A 16,265-nucleotide genomic window follows, 5' to 3' on the forward strand; every position below is an offset into this window, starting at 1 on the left:
TCCTGAAGTCTGCTATCATCTCCACTGTCTTTAAAGCATTGAGCTCCAGGTTGTTCTGGCTGCACCAGGACACCAGCCGGTCTGTCTCCCACCTGTAGTCAGACTCGTCTCCATCAGCGATGAGACCGATGATGGTCGTGTCGTCTGCAAACTTCAGGAGTTTGACCGACTGGTGAGAGGAGGTGCAGCTGTTGGTGTTGGTGTACAGGGAGAAGAGCAGAGGAGAAAGAACACAGCCCTGAGGAGATCCAGTGCTGATGGTCCGGGCAGCAGAGATGGTTTTTCCCAGCTTCACGTGCTGCTTCCTGTCAGACAGGAAGTCTGTGATCCACCTGCAGGTGGAGTCTGGCACGTTCAGCTGGGAAAGCTTGTCCTGAAGGAGAGCTGGGATTATTGTATTAAAAGCAGAGCTGAAGTCCACAAACAGGATCCTGGCGTAGGAGCCTGGGGAGTCCAGGTGCTGGAGGATGAAGTGGAGAGCCAGGTTTACAGCATCGTCTACGGACCTGTTGGATCTATAGGCAAACTGCAGGGGGTCCAGGTGGGGGTCGGTGATGTCCTTGATGTGGGAGAGCATGAGGCGTTCAAAGGACTTCATGACCACAGATGTCAGAGCGATGGGTCTGTAGTCATTAAGTCCTGTGATCCTCAGCTTTTTAGGGACAAATCTCCGCACATATCTCATATGCACATATCTCATATGCACATATCTCCGCAGCAGTAACAACACAGTGTCACTTTACGGGGAACAGCTGCCTTCGACGAATGAGTGTCTTCACTGCCTTGTACTTTTGAAACTCGGAGGAGCCACTCGCGTTAGTTTTTCTCAGGCGCCGCCACCTTTGTTTTGGTCAGATGACGTCATCGACTACGTTGACGTGTTTTCGTATCCATGACAACAACACACGTTGAAATGAAGGCAACATAGAATCGAACAATCTGTATCAGTTACTGATTGGATGTTTCTCAGAAACGACTGAATTCGTTCTAAAATCCTTTAAACACTGCATATACAGACCAACAGGTCTCCTCATTTCATGACTAAGGTGAGTTTCTTGTAATATTGTAAACTTTAACGTCTAGCTCCGCCCACTAACTTTTGCTTTAGTTTGCCAGTTTTCGGGGTCTAATGGTGGTCACGGACTCTGTAGACATTTGAAATAGCTCTGTTGACGTTTTGCGGTTCATTATCAGAACTACAGTCGCTGTCTGTGGGACTAAGTGTCACGGAAGTCCGGGGCCGCTGTTCACTGCCACATGAGCAGCTCGCAAGACGGCGGTCTGGGATCTCCGTCACGGACACTACACTACGGACCATTGATTGTGTACAGCTTGTACCTAATCGAGCTGTACGCACTTTCCTTGATGTGCTGACACTAACGATGTAACGATTAATCGAAAGGCAGTTAAAAATCGATTCATAGGTATCACGATTGATATCGATCTTCTGAAAATTGAATCGCAGTACTTTTTTTAACCAGCAGAGGGCGCTATCAAGAAGTGTAGGCGGCGGGCGGAGTCTGCTAATACTTTCTTTCTGGCCGCCTTCTACTCTTAAATATGTTAATAAATGATTCATTACCCCTTCAGCACCGAAAGAATATCTGTAATATTACATGAATATCTGTAAAAGTCACGTTATTCTATTAGCTCTGTCTGCTAGCATAGCATCTCTTCTTCACTGCTAGATTAGCTGCATGCCAACCAACCACTGGGTTTCCAGCGCCCTCTGCTGGTCCAAACAAATATCTGACGTAAATACAGGGCAATGACGTTTTTTGTTTTTTTTTTTAAAGTCCAATTGTTAAGGCACAAAATACATTTTCAGTTGCACTTTTAAAAAGAAAAATAACTATTATGCAGTTTTGCATTGTTTATTATAGAACCAGATTTTAAATTAATAAGCTTCTTCTTCATTTGTATTATTCCTTTATTTATTTAATTCAAGATTTATTTTTAGTTAAATTGCATTATTTTGAATAGTTTGTCAAGGGATTCTTTTGACAATGAAAAATAAAAGGAAAATAGTACAGTACAGTTTTTTTTCCCCCCCAAAAAAATAAAGGAATATTTTTCAATCATCATTTGTCCACAGTCTCATTTTGTAAAATAAATCGTGAGAGAATCGTATCGTGAACCCAGCATCATGAATCGAATCGTTTCGGGAGTTGAGTGAATCGTTACATCCCTAGCTGACACTGGTGTGTTTTGTGTTTGTTTGCAGACGGACTGAAGGAGTACGTGGTACCACTCACTGGTGGTCTGGCCTGTCTCTATGGGTATTTATATCTGAATCAAATCAAGAACTCCATTGAAATCTAGTTATGTAGTTAAAAATGCACTGAAAAATATGAATATTGTGGATTCATGGAGACTGTTATCTCCTACAGGCAGAGCCTATTCCTTCTTTTCCCCAGTTCATGGTTCCTACTCTCGAATTGATTATATTTTCTTAGATTCTAAATTGATTCCAATAATGAGGGACGTCACTTATCATCCAATCTTAGTTTCTGATCATGGTCCAGTCTCGATAGAATTAGACCTTACTTTTCTCTTTAGAGCCAGGAAAAGGAACTGGCGTCTTGATCCAGCATTACTGAAGGATGAATCATTTGTTAAGAAATTTGAAGACCACATACTAAACTACATTAAAGAGAACGATAATGGGGAAGTGAATGACTCAACCTTATGGGAAGGTATGAAGGCTGTAATTCGAGGTCAAGTAATCTCTTTTACCGCTTCTAAACGTAAAACCCAAGAAAAGCAGCTGTGCAATATAGCATTGAAAGTAAACCGTCTAGAGCAAGAATATCAGTCTTCTCCTACAACAGAAAAATTGGGTAAAATTACTAAATTAAAATTGGATTACAATTTATTACTTAATAAAGAAGTCTGTCGGCAAATTGCTCAGTGTAAACAAAAGATCTTTGAGTTGGGCGATAAGCCCCATAGGTCTCATCTTATCGACCAATCTCGCTTCTTGCTGTAGAAACAAAAATTTTAACTAAAATATTGTCAAACCGCCTCAAAGAACATATCACAAAACTTGTACACCCGGACCAAACAGGGTTTATTCCTAAAAGACACATCTACTTCAACACGCGTCGACTGTGTAATTTGATTACAGATAGTTCAAATAGGAACTCTGATGATTCTGTGATAATGGCTTTGGATGCCGAGAAGGCATTCGATCAAGTGGAGTGGCCATATATGTTTTCTGTCCTCTCTAGATTTGGATTTGGTGACACCTTTATTAAGTGGATTAGAATTTTATATAGGGAACCAACCTCATCTGTCATAACTAATAATAATATATCCGAAACTTTTTGACTCCACAGGGGCACACGCCAGGGTGATCCCATTTCACCCTTTATTTTTGCTTTAGCTTTAGAACCTCTGGCAGCCCGTATACGATTGAGTCAGGAAATACTGCCAATAACACACAAGGGCATTCACCACAAATTTTCTGCATATGCCGACGCTGTCGTCCTATTTATTTCAAAGCCAAAAAAATCTATCGGTCCCTTGCTAAAACTAATTGTACTGGCTGTACCCCAGGAATAGACTTGACGGAGCAGCCTTCATGGTTACTGATAGAACATTTGTCTTGTCAGCGGTCTTGCCTTCCTGCTTTGCTGAATAGCCCAACAAAAATTAAGAATACCGTGTATAAGAAGAACCCAATCATTCAAAACTCTTTGAAAGTTTGGAATCAATTCCTGCTGTTGACAAGGGCACCCAAAATGTACCTAGACACTCCAATATGTGATAATCATGCTTTTTGCCCTGGTTTGGATGATGCTTCCTTTGTTAGGTGGCGAGAGAGGGGCATTTTGGCTATTAAAGACCTCTATATTGATGGTTATTTAGCATCCTTTGAACAACTCAGAACAAAACACATACAAGACATACCAAATTCTCACCTTTTTCGCTTTCTACAGCTGCGTCACTTCCTTAGAACTGGCAACCCCCTGTGTGAGGTTGCTCCTCAACATTCAGCTTTAGATAGTGTATTAGCTGTAAAATCTTATACCAAAGGGGCTATATCTACATACTACAAGGTTCTGCTAGGTGTGAGTAGTCCTTCATCTTACCTTTTCAGGGACCAATGGCAAGAGGAATTAGGTATTGAAATTACAGAGGAAAGGTGGCAGGACTGCATCAAGAATATTTATAACAGAGTCAGGTGGGGCAGCCGAGAGTGATGGTCGCACACTAGGTGGCTCCCTGATACCCATACCTAAAATTGTTACTTTGGGAGACATGCTCTTCGAATAACTGCTATTTTATTGCTGTTCCTGCTGAGTGGGAGGCCCCGTTTGAGTTGCGGTTGTCGGAAATATGTCAAGTGCCAGTAAAGGAACCTTTTTCAAAGGGGCTACGACCACGAGGCTAACCACGAAGAAGCTAGCTAAATCTCATTCTGTTGAAGACGAAGCTAATGCTAACACAGCAGTGGCTGGGGAAGAGGACCAGGAAATGAGCGCTAACATGTTTGAAGAGATACGGAAAATGAATGCTACCCTACGGACTATGGCAGCGGATGTAGTCACTATTAAGCAGACGACTACCGAGCTGAAGGAATCCGTGGAGAGCATCCAGGTACGCATGGGTGAAGTCGAACAGCGTATATCGGACCTGGAGGATAGCCATGAGCGAGCTAAGACCAAGCTGGAGAGATGTGACGAGAGAGTGGCTGTACTGTGTTCACGGATTGAGGATATGGAAAACAGGAGTCGGAGGAATAATGTACGTTTGTTTGGTCTTAAGGAAGGAACCGAGGAGCCGGGGAAAATGGTTCAATATGAGGAGAAGATATTAGCGGACGCACTTGGTCTCACTACTGACGGTGAATTTGAGATTGAACGCGCTCATCGTGTTCCCGTACCTGTTCCAGACCCCACTAAGCCTCCAAGAGCAGTGCTTGTACGCTTTTTACGTTCTTCTGCAAGAGAGAAGGTATTGAGGATGGCCAGGGAGAAGCGTGGCATTGATTGGGAGGGCAGCAAGCTTTCGGTCTTTGAGGATTTCACGAAGGAGTTGGCGGAAAAGCGGAAAGCGTTCAACCCAGTGAAGAAACGTCTTCGGGAGCTCCAGGTGGTAGGTGGTCTACCCTGCAACGTTAGTGTTTACCTGGGATGGTCAAAGGAAAGCCTTCACTGACGGGAGAGAGGCGGAAAGATTTTTGCAGCGGTCAACATAAACTGTGGGAATAAAGAAGAGCATGTCCTTCTTACAATGTAAGGTCAGCAATCGATGGGTTGGGGGGGGGTTGTCTGGAGTGTGGGGCCGTCGGTCGCACGGGTGAGTGTCTCACGGACCAAGTAAACTAGGGTAACCCGGACTATTTAATGTTCGGGATGGGGAGGTTGGGGACTAGTGGAGCTGGTCAGCGGTGTTCTGCGTTGATGAGCGGGGGAGTGTGTTTGTGTTGTAAATGTTCAAGTTTCAGACAGCAGTCATTAGTATATGGGCCAAGGTTTTGTATTGTGTATTCTGATGTATATATTGTCTATACAATTGTGATTTACGTGCTTGATATTTCCCTTAATGTGATATAATGTCCAAGTATATTACAGTAACATCGTGGAACATAAAGGGGTGTGGAGATCCAATTAAAAGGAGGAAGGTACTGTCATATTTGAAAACAAAGAACACAGATATAGCATACATCCAGGAATCTCATATTGCAGGGGATGAAGAAGCCCAAAAATTTAAAAGAGATTGGGTTGGGACTGTATTACATAGCTCATATTCCAGTAAGAGAAACGGCATCATGATTCTCATAAATAAAAATTTAAGCTTTGTATTATTGAAGAAATATAATGATAAGGAGGATAGAATCATCTGTGCAGAAGCACTTATCAATGGAGTAAGAACTATCTTGTGTAATGTATATGCTCCTAATAAAGGGGACCCACATTTTTTTCATTTACTTAATAGTGTAATAGGTAACAAAGAGGGACACGTTATTTTGGGGGGAGATTTCAATCGAGTGATGGATGGAATGATTGATAAAAGTAAACCAAGGGGCCTGTCTTCACCTAGGGATAGAGAGGCAATACACATGCTGGCAGAGGACATCAGTTTAGTGGACATATGGAGGCTGGTTAATTATGGTGAAAGGGAGTACACATTTTACTCCACTTGTCATAAAACATATTCAAGGATAGATTTCTTTTTGATATCCAAAACTTTAATTGACTCGGTAGTGGGGTGTGAAATTGGGACAATAGTTATTAGTGACCATTCAACAGTTGAATTACATATTAATTTAAATGTTGATAGTTTAAAGAGGGGACGTTGGAGGCTTAATACTACTTTGTTACAAAATGAATCGTTTTGTCAGGAGATTTCAGATGATCTCAAAATGTTTTTTGAGATTAACATGGGCTCAACAGATAAGGTGGCGTCAGTTTGGGAAGCATCTAAAGCATATATACGGGGGAAATTAATTGCACATGCCTCAAAGGTGAAAAAAGATAACCGGGAAAAGGAAAATAAATTGGAGAAGGAAATACATAAATTAGAGAAGGACCTGGCAAAAGCATTTTCAAAGGAAAAGTATCAAACTATCTGTAAAATGAAATATCAATTACATGATATCTATAACAAGAAAGCCGAGTATGCATTATTCAGATTAAGGACTAAATTCTATGAGGGAGGGGAAAAAAATGGGAAGTTATTGGCTAGACAACTAAAACAGCAGGATAATCTTAGCAATATATCAATGATAAAAAAGGCAGACCATGTGATAACCTCATCAAAAGAAATTAATCAGGTTTTTAAGGCATTTTATCAGGATTTATACACATCTTCTGGTCTTGTCAGTGATAAGGAAATGGACATGTTCTTTTCAAACCTAGAATTACCGACACTTACTGTTAGTCAAAAAGAGCAATTGGATACACCTATTACAGAAGCGGAGATAAGAGCGGCTATTTTAGCTATGAAAAATGGAAAATCGCCAGGCTTTCCAATCGAATATTATAAAAAATACATTGACATTTTGAGCACAATATTTCTTAAAGTTTATGTAGAGGCTAACGAATCAGGATCTTTACCGGGTTCTTTTAATGAGGCACTGATATCCTTGATTCCTAAAAAGGATAGAGACTTATCTGATCCAGTAAATTACAGACCTGTTAGTCTTTTGGGGGTTGACTGTAAGATTTTAACAAAAATTTTGGCCTCGCGTTTAGAAAAGGTGCTGCCTTCTGTCATTAATGGGGACCAGGTTGGCTTCATTAAGGGTAGATGTTCGGGAGACAACATGAGGAGACTTATTCATATCATGCACAAAAGTAGGGTTTATTTGGAACCGGTGGCGGCCTTCTCCCTGGATGCGGAGAAGGCTTTCGACAGGGTGGAATGGGGTTTTCTTATGACGGTCCTTAGTAGGTTTGGTTTTGGGTCAGAGTTTATTAATTGGGTGAAGACTATTTATTCAAGTCCAAAAGCAGCTGTTTTAACAAACGGTCTGGTATCAGATTTTTTTCATTTATCCAGGGGAATGAGGCAAGGATGTAGTCTGTCTCCACTGCTTTTCATCATTTTTTTGGAACCCCTAGCTCAGAAAATTCGGTCAGAGACAAAAATTAAAGGTGTAAGAGCTGGTGGGAGAGAACAGAAATTGTTTCTTTATGCAGATGACATTTTGGCGGTTTTAACAGACCCGTCACATTCTCTGCCAGCTTTACTTGAATGTGTTGACTCTTATTCCAGGCTGTCGGGCTACAAGATAAATTGGAGCAAATCGGAGGCTATGCCACTTAATGCACTATGTCATTCTAAATATGTCACAGCCTTCAACTTTAAATTTTTACAATCAGGTATGAAATATTTAGGAATATTATTAAACCCGAACCTAGAAGAAATAATGCAAACGAATATGAAACCCCTCCTCCTGAAAATTAAAACTAATTTGGATTAATGGGAAAAATTAAAGCTTACTCTGTGGGGGAAAATTAATGTGATTAAAATGGTGATTGCTCCGCAGTTCAATTATGTTTCCATGATGTTACCGGTGAAATTTCCAGCCGATATATTTGTTCAATATGAAAAAATGGTCAAAGATTTTTTATGGGACCGGAAAAGACCAAGGATAAATATAAAGAAAATGTGGTCCTCAAGAGAACTTGGAGGTATGGCTCTTCCTAATGTAAAGCTCTATAACTTTGCATTTGAAATGTCTAGAGTCGTGAAACACTGGACGAAAGCAGAACCACAGCCAAGTTGGATGAAGATTGAGGAAGAGTTGGTGGACCCTTTTAAAGTGCTGGATGTCTTATCCCAAACAACTGATGCCAATGGCGTGGACATACAAGGCAATCCGGTTCTTATATACTCAAAACATGTTTGGAAAGACGTGCACACTTTGTGTGTCATATCTCACTTGAGACAACCTTATGCTTCATTGTGGCATAATTCAATTTTACGGATCGGTAAGAGAACTGTTTATTGGAGGGAATGGTGTGAGAAGGGAATTCACACAATTGGTGATCTTTATGAGGATGGAGTGATTATGCCCTTTGATGCAATCATTGAAAAGTTTGGCCTGGAAAGGAAGGGAAATTTTTGGAAATATCTACAGTTGAGAAATTGTATTATGAAAGGGAAGTGTACACAGGAAACAAATCCAGTTGTGGATTTTTGTAATCTACCTGATGGTGCCCATAGGGCGGCTTTATTTTATAAATTGTTTAATAACTTAAGAAAGAATATATGTGAAAACTTGAGGCTTATTTGGCAGAGAGATTTGGGCTGTGATATTGATAAAGAAATATGGGACAAAATAATTTTACATTCAGGTAAATATACTAGAGAGGCCAGAGGGAAATTCACTCAGTATAAATTAATACATAGATGGTATTTCACTCCTTCTAAACTTAAAAGAATGGGGCTTATAGCAAATGATAAATGCTGGAAATGCCAGTTGGTCACCGGGACATTTATGCATGCACTGTGGGAATGTCACAAAGTGTTTCCATTCTGGGAAAAAGTGTTGGATTGTATAGGGAGGTGGATTGGTAAGAGAATACCCAGGTCACCAAGATTATGTATACTAGGTGATAAATCAGTTATGCCAGGCATAACCAAATGTGAATACATGGTTTTAAAAGGGGGAACTTTGGCTGCAGCCAGGGTTATTCTTGGTGTCTGGAAAGACCCTGCTTGCCCAGATTTTGACAGGTGGATGGATAACATTCTGAAAATTGTTTCATATGAAAAATTATTGGCAAGGTTAAATGACGATTCAGATGTTTTTGCTAAATCTTGGGGAAAGATATTTGACTGTTATTGTACACATTTTCATACACTTACAGAACCTATGTATAGATCTTATTATTTGTTTTAGTTGTGATTCCTTGGACCCAAGAAATAATGGTAGTTGTCTTTTACTACTGCTGTCTGACTGTTCGATGTTAGTGCTGTTGAAAAAGTTGTAAAGCAAAATAAAAATTTTCATTACAAAAAAAAAAGAATATTTATAACAGCTCAATTAATGCAAGGCACGTTCTTATTCAGTTTAGGGTCGTACATAGACTGCATCTCTCTCCTTCTAAGCGGAAGAACTCCATTGCCCGCTTTGTATTAGGATTTTTTCCTAATTTAAAGTGATCAGATTTGGCCCTTGTCTTCAGTCTTGAGACAGTTTTCATCTTCAGGTTGACGTGTAAATGTCACAGGATGATAAATGGGCATACAGTATTTTGCACAACTGGTTTGATTGTTTGTGTGTGTGCTTTTATTTTGAAGTGTTTTTACTGTTGTGCATTGGTGCGCTTTTTATTTCCTGTTTTAATCACTTGGACCCTCGCACCTGTGGCAGACTGTTTTAATCTGCTTTTATCCAATGAGCAGGAAGGCTGGGGGCGGACAATTGGCTTTTATTGGACAGCGGTCTATGGAACGGGGGAGGAGCGGGTAACGGGGAGGCACCGGCTGGTTTTGTAAGAGAAGGAAAAGGAACACGGCAGGAGTAGCAGCCTCGGAAGCAGCAGCAGCAGCAGCAGCAGCGGCAGAAGCAGCAGCAGCCTCCGAAGCAACGGCAGCAGCGCAGCCTCCGAAGCAGCAGCAGCGAGGCAGTGAAGTAGTGAAGCCAGAGTACGACGCCGATCACAGCAGGCGGGCAGAGTATCTCTGCCCCCGTGTGTAAGTACCGTCTTAGTACTCAGGCGGGATTGACTGCACTTGCTTGTAAACGATTTTGTGGAAGGGGACACCTCACTGCCTCTGGCCTTTTGTCCCAGTGTAGGCTCCGCCATAGAGAAAGTAGAGGAACGGGACTACAATCAAGCTCCGCCAGCCATCCCTCTTCCTCACCCTTTGGGATGAACTTTTAATGTCTTAAACCTTTTTTTTTGCTGGCATCATCACCCACGGTGTTATTTTAGATTTTGCAATAAATTAATTGTTAGACCTGTTAAACTGTATCTTTGGTTGATTACACTGCTTGCCTTGTTTAAATTATTCTAAGAGTTCCTAGCCTCTCTTAAAATACTAGGTGGCGTTGTCTCGAGAAGCGGCCACGACTTACATAAAGACGTGTAAAAATGTCGTGTATTCAATATAGGTTTTTTTCCAAACTGGAACACAGCTTTGTCACTTTCGATGGGTTGCACATCACTCTCACTGAGCTAAAGAAAAAGATCATGGCTAAGGAACATCTGAAGGCCCCAAACTGCGACCTGCAGATCACCAATGCGGATACTCTAGAAGGTACGTAACCCTAATCCTTGCTATGCTATGCCCCCCAATGATTTTTATCTTTAAAGATCTATTACGTGCTAAGAGTAAACCCCTGTAGGTGATATTTGCCAGTGTCAGTTTTGTCTTTGTACATTATTCATTCTAATGTTGTGTTCCAAGTATGGTGTGCACATAACTTAAAAGCTTACATTTCGCTCTGTTGCACTAAAATACACCCTACTGCTGTGTCTCTTACTGAAGATCAGGATTTAGTTTAAAGTGCTTTGTTAAAACTGTGGTTTTCAGTACAATGAAGAAGCTAGTTTTAACAAGTGAAATGCTTTGCCTTGGCCATTCACATCTTTGATGTTACCTGCTAAGCTTTAAGACACGTGATTAGTGACCACTTTGTTGATACCCGATGGCTTTCCGATGGTCACCGCGGTGAGAAGTATTCTGGTGTAGTGTCCTGTGAGCTGTAAGCTGCAGAACCTGTCAATAAAGTTATTCAGTGGTTCGGTGTCAGATCCGCCTGTACCAGATCCCTGTGTGTTCCCTCACCACCCCTCTGCATTTTCAGTGTTTTTCCTGAGCCACGCATATTCTTTTAGATTTACTAAACTGTAAACTCAACTGTAGTCTGGACGGCCGAGGCGCTTTTAATCCGACTCCTACGTCATCATGCAAAAACGTCATAATCCTGAGTCCACCACCAGATGCCCTCATATTTAGCATTAATTTCAGCTGCTAATTGTGTTTGAAAAGTAATCGGAAACTATTTATTCTGTGGCCTAGGAAATGAGAACTATTAAAATTTTTCCCAGTTCCTTTTAGGAAATTGTCGATTCACATAGGGAACACAATGAAATGAAAGGTAATGCCGGTTTAGAATGGAGTTTTTTCTGATTTGCTTCAAAAAGACTTTTATGGCATTTAAAAAAAAATAAAGACTTTTAAAAGTCTGTATGTCATGAAAAACTATTTACCGATCCCCGCAAACATGCCAAAAGCTGCTTCAATTTTGAAAATATTTTTGCATCCAACTAGATAGGTAAAAGAACTGAAGAATCGTAATTAATTTAATGGCCTAGCAAGAAGAGATGAGACTTGCAGTGTGTATAGTCCAACTTTAGTTTTGTTTTGTTTTCCTCAGTACCTAACTGTGTTGAAAGGAACATGAGTCACAACCAAAATCATCTTCGGTGGACCAATATTTATGGAAATAATATATTTTTCTGTTAAAATCTTAAGTTCTCAAAAAATTAAGACTGAAATAGATTTATTTGATGTTTAAATGATGTACTGGTACTTGGATTCCAGAACAAAACAAAACCAGACATCATATTAAATATTCCATTCCAAACAGTAAAACATTGAAGGTGCACTCAAAAAGTCCACTTGAAGCCAATTCTTTCTCTTTTTTGACAGTTGGACTAATAGATTTGTTAAGCACTGTACACCTGTAATCTTTTCATTTTTTATTTTAAAGAATCTGTCAAGACAAAACAATTGGTAAATGTATCCTAAATTACTTGCTTCGATGTGCCTGTGTTAAAATGGACTACTCTGCAGAATATCGTTAAAGTTTTTGCAAAGACAAAAAGAGTTGGACTGGACACAGATGTGGAGGGGAAATGCCTGTCCAACAATGTCTGCTGGAATCATTAATAACATTAATATATGTATTCTGATTTCCTGCAGACGGATTCTTCTCCTATGTCTCTCAACCAATTAACCAACGTACTGTTTAACGCTTTCACATCTTTCTGCATCACAACTGTGCAGTGTCTTTGAATTTCAGGGCTTATCCTGGTCTCTCTGGGATTTTTGGATAATTCCTTTCTTGTAGACTGCCAACCCCGTTGATTTTCTAGCCAGTAACTGTCGTAATTTTTTCAGTGCTTTTTGAAAAACTTTTATCTTTTATAGGGGAAAGAAATTTATTTTATTTTTTTCTCATGATTCCCAGCCACCAACCCAGGAAATGAAGCAAGTGAGAGCCAGCCTCCGTAAGCGCTTTATGATGACAGCAGAGCCAGGCACCAAAGGAGCCATATGCTGACCAAGACTGGAGAATAAGCAAAACCTGCTATCGATGCGTAGGTTTTTCAACAGAAGCCATCGGAAATAAAGAATTTAATGGCACATGAAAGCAGCACTGCCATGTTTATTTGACTTACGTAAATGTTTGTTGCTAAAATAATGAAACGTATGTTTTTACAGTGAAGCATATGCCCAAGGCAAAAAGGAGAGCCCCCAGTTAACCACCCATTATGTGACCCCGCCTCCCGTGCGTTACCACAGCAACCAAACACCGCGTCACATATACACCAATATCCTATATTATGGCTCCTACACACCAGCCCCTTAATTATGCAATAATTAACATTTTCAATTTAACAAAGAGGAGACATAAATGCTGCAAAGATAATTCTACAAGCATGCAAATCAGAATCCATCAATAATAGTAATCCAAACTAGAATCTTCTAGTCAAATCATGTAAAGTCAAAGTTTCCCAAAAGCGAGTCCACTACTGAGGCCAGTTTGTCTTTACAGACAAACCTTCGTGATTGGCCGGTCCAGGCAGCTGGCCTGTGTTTTTACCCGTACCTGACGGACAAATCCTCTGCGGACCGGAAAGGTTTGGATTACTCGTCCCATGAGCCACGAGTTCCGAGGCGCTGTGCTGTCCATGATGAGGACGGGGTCTCCCACATTGAGGTTCCTTCTTGCTCCTGTCCATCTCGAATGTTCCTGCACCTTGGACTTCCTTTAGCCTGATATTTCCAACTTTGCTTGTAACTTCCTCCACACAGTTGTCAATATTTTGGTTTCTACTAGGCCTTTCATTTTTCTCATCACAACCAGACAATTTCTCAGGTTCCTTACTAGGTTTTGGTTTTTGAGTTTTCTTTGACCTGGTAGCAGCTCCAGAACATCCTTGGTGTCTCCATCCTTTTTCACTGAGCCATTTCCATCTCTTTCTTCAGAGTTTGACTCATGGTCCTTCCTAGAGTTGTTTGGCATGCAGAGGGTGCTTTGCTTTATTGGCAGGCTGATCTGGTAATGATCATTCAGATGTCTTACTGAGTGCTTCACTGAATTCAGAAAACGCTGATCTTCTCTTGACATGGCAGCTTGCTCATCCAAACTGCTTTCAGGAAAGTCATTTTTGATGTACTAGTTATATGTGGCTTCCTGTCTACAGTCTCCTCACTGCTGCCTCCCAGTGGTCCATTAACAGTCCATCCCAACATAGTCCTTGTGGCAAATGGTCCCCCATCTACACTACACACCACTTCTAATGGCTCCAGGGCTCTTGGCACATTAGTTCCGATCAGGAGCTCAATCCCTGTGTTGATTTGAGGTAAGTGAATGTGTTTCAGGTGAGGCCACTTCTCAAAGTCCTTTTTGGTCGAAATATTTCCTTTATACACTGGCATGAGAGAGATAGTACCCACTTTCACTCAAACTTTTGACAGGTGTGACGTCACGCCCTTTGTCCCGCCCCCTAACCGGAAGTCCCGCCTCCCTAACCGGAAGTCCCGCCTTATAGCCCCCACCCATAATGGGGGAAAAAAAAAAAAGATTTCATCCGCCCCGCCAAATTACACCTGTTGGTGTGTGTGTGATATTACTATTGAGCAGATGTCTCATAGTAATATGACCTTGTCTGGCCTCAAAAAATGCAGAGAAGAGTGCTTTGAACATACAGACTCTGAACTTTAAACTCGTCACACACACACACGCACACAGGCTTCACCATGTCTACATGAAAAAACTTTCCCACTCTCACCCGGAACGTTCTCATGACCTTTTTGAAATATTACCTGTTGGATGAAATTGGGGAACGCAAAGGAAGTTTAGTTGATGTGGGGGTCACTATGACAGCTGATGGTAACAGATGTCATAGTGAGCCCCACACATCAGACTTACCTCTAAAACACACACACACACACACACACACACGCACACGCACACGCACACACACACACACACAAAATGCTTTGTAGAATCATCCTATTGAATTTAATTCCATGTGAATAACCGGTTTTAGTTTTTTTTTTTTGTTAAACCTTTCAAACTAAAAGGTAGCTATTCTTTTTTTTCTAATTAAAGTCATTCACAGTTTGATATTTCCAGTAAGTGATGCAGCAAAGTGGTGTTCTAGTAGTTGAATAATATAGTCTCATACTCACAATCTCATAATATAGTCTCATACTTTAAGCATTAATTCACCAGCCCCTCAATGAACTTTTTTAAAGAAAAACAAAGGTATAAATGCACAATATTTCTCACCAAATAAAAAAAAAAACCTTTTTCAAAAAAAGTACTTTTATTTGATTAACGTAACAACGGGGTTATTACTGCAGCTTTATGTAGAAATCATAAGCAGTGAAGGGTTTGCTTTGCCACTATTAACCGACAGCCAAGATTACGTTGAACAGTCAAAGGTTATCAAACCGGTGTGAGGAATAATTCTTGTATTATTCAATGCACAATCCAACACACGCCCTGAGTTCAGACGGCATAAAATAAAAGTGTTTTGCTTTGAAAAGAAGATGCAAAAAAGCAAAAGCTGAGTACTTTTCCAAATCTTACCATTCATAGCTGCTGGTAGCAGCTGTGTAATAGTAAGGCGATTGTGTCTGGCCTTTATGCAGAAAAACTTCCCTAACTCTTACCCACGACCCCTCTCATGACCTTTTCAAATATTACCTGTTAGCCTATATTGTGAAACACACACACACGATTTCATCCGTCCCGCCAAAGAGTAGGGTTATAGTTGGTGTGTTTGTTTTTCAACCAGCACCTGCTTCATAGTAATGACCGTGTCCAAGTCCGTCAATAAAATGGTACGTGTGCGCTATGACTTGTTTTTAAAATTTAAATACCTGTTTGAAGGGGACATATTCAAAGAAGCTCCTTTTGTGGTAAATGTCATAAAACTTATAACACAAGCAGGTTAATTATTTGTTTTGTACTTATGTATTTATATTACTTGTTACTTGTATTTATTCTTATTTCTTTCTAATTTCAACTTTATTATTTTTATTTAATATATTAATAATACAAAAAATTACTATAATATTATTTCTTATATTTATCATTTTTATTGCCTTGAAGGCAACATAACTTTATGTTTAATTTGTGTTAAATAAGAAGATAAGGCCTGAATATCAATTGTTCAGTTTAGGAAGATGAAATAAAATGACCTGCATTGAATATTCAGTTGTGTTTGTGACAAAGTGGATGAAGGGATTCACACCATTGTCAGTTATTGTCATACAGTATATTTTGTATTTTTATTAATTTAGCTGTAACTTACTTTTGCTTTTATAACATTTGCAAACACTTACTATCCCGGGTTTGTTTGTGTCAGCATTTAGTTATAGTTTACATCAAAGCATAGTAATTCAAAGCAACACACAGTTTATTTAAACATTTTTATTTAGTCTTTGTTTATTAACTATTTGTTTGTTTTTTCATGTATAACTAAATGTGTTTTGTGTTTAGTGAGCAGGATCATCATTCCCTGCATGGTCAGAGTTGGTGATGTCACCAGAGACAT

This window comes from Gouania willdenowi, chromosome 1 (assembly GCF_900634775.1).
Source record: "Gouania willdenowi chromosome 1, fGouWil2.1, whole genome shotgun sequence".
Taxonomy (NCBI): Eukaryota; Metazoa; Chordata; class Actinopteri; order Blenniiformes; family Gobiesocidae; genus Gouania; species Gouania willdenowi.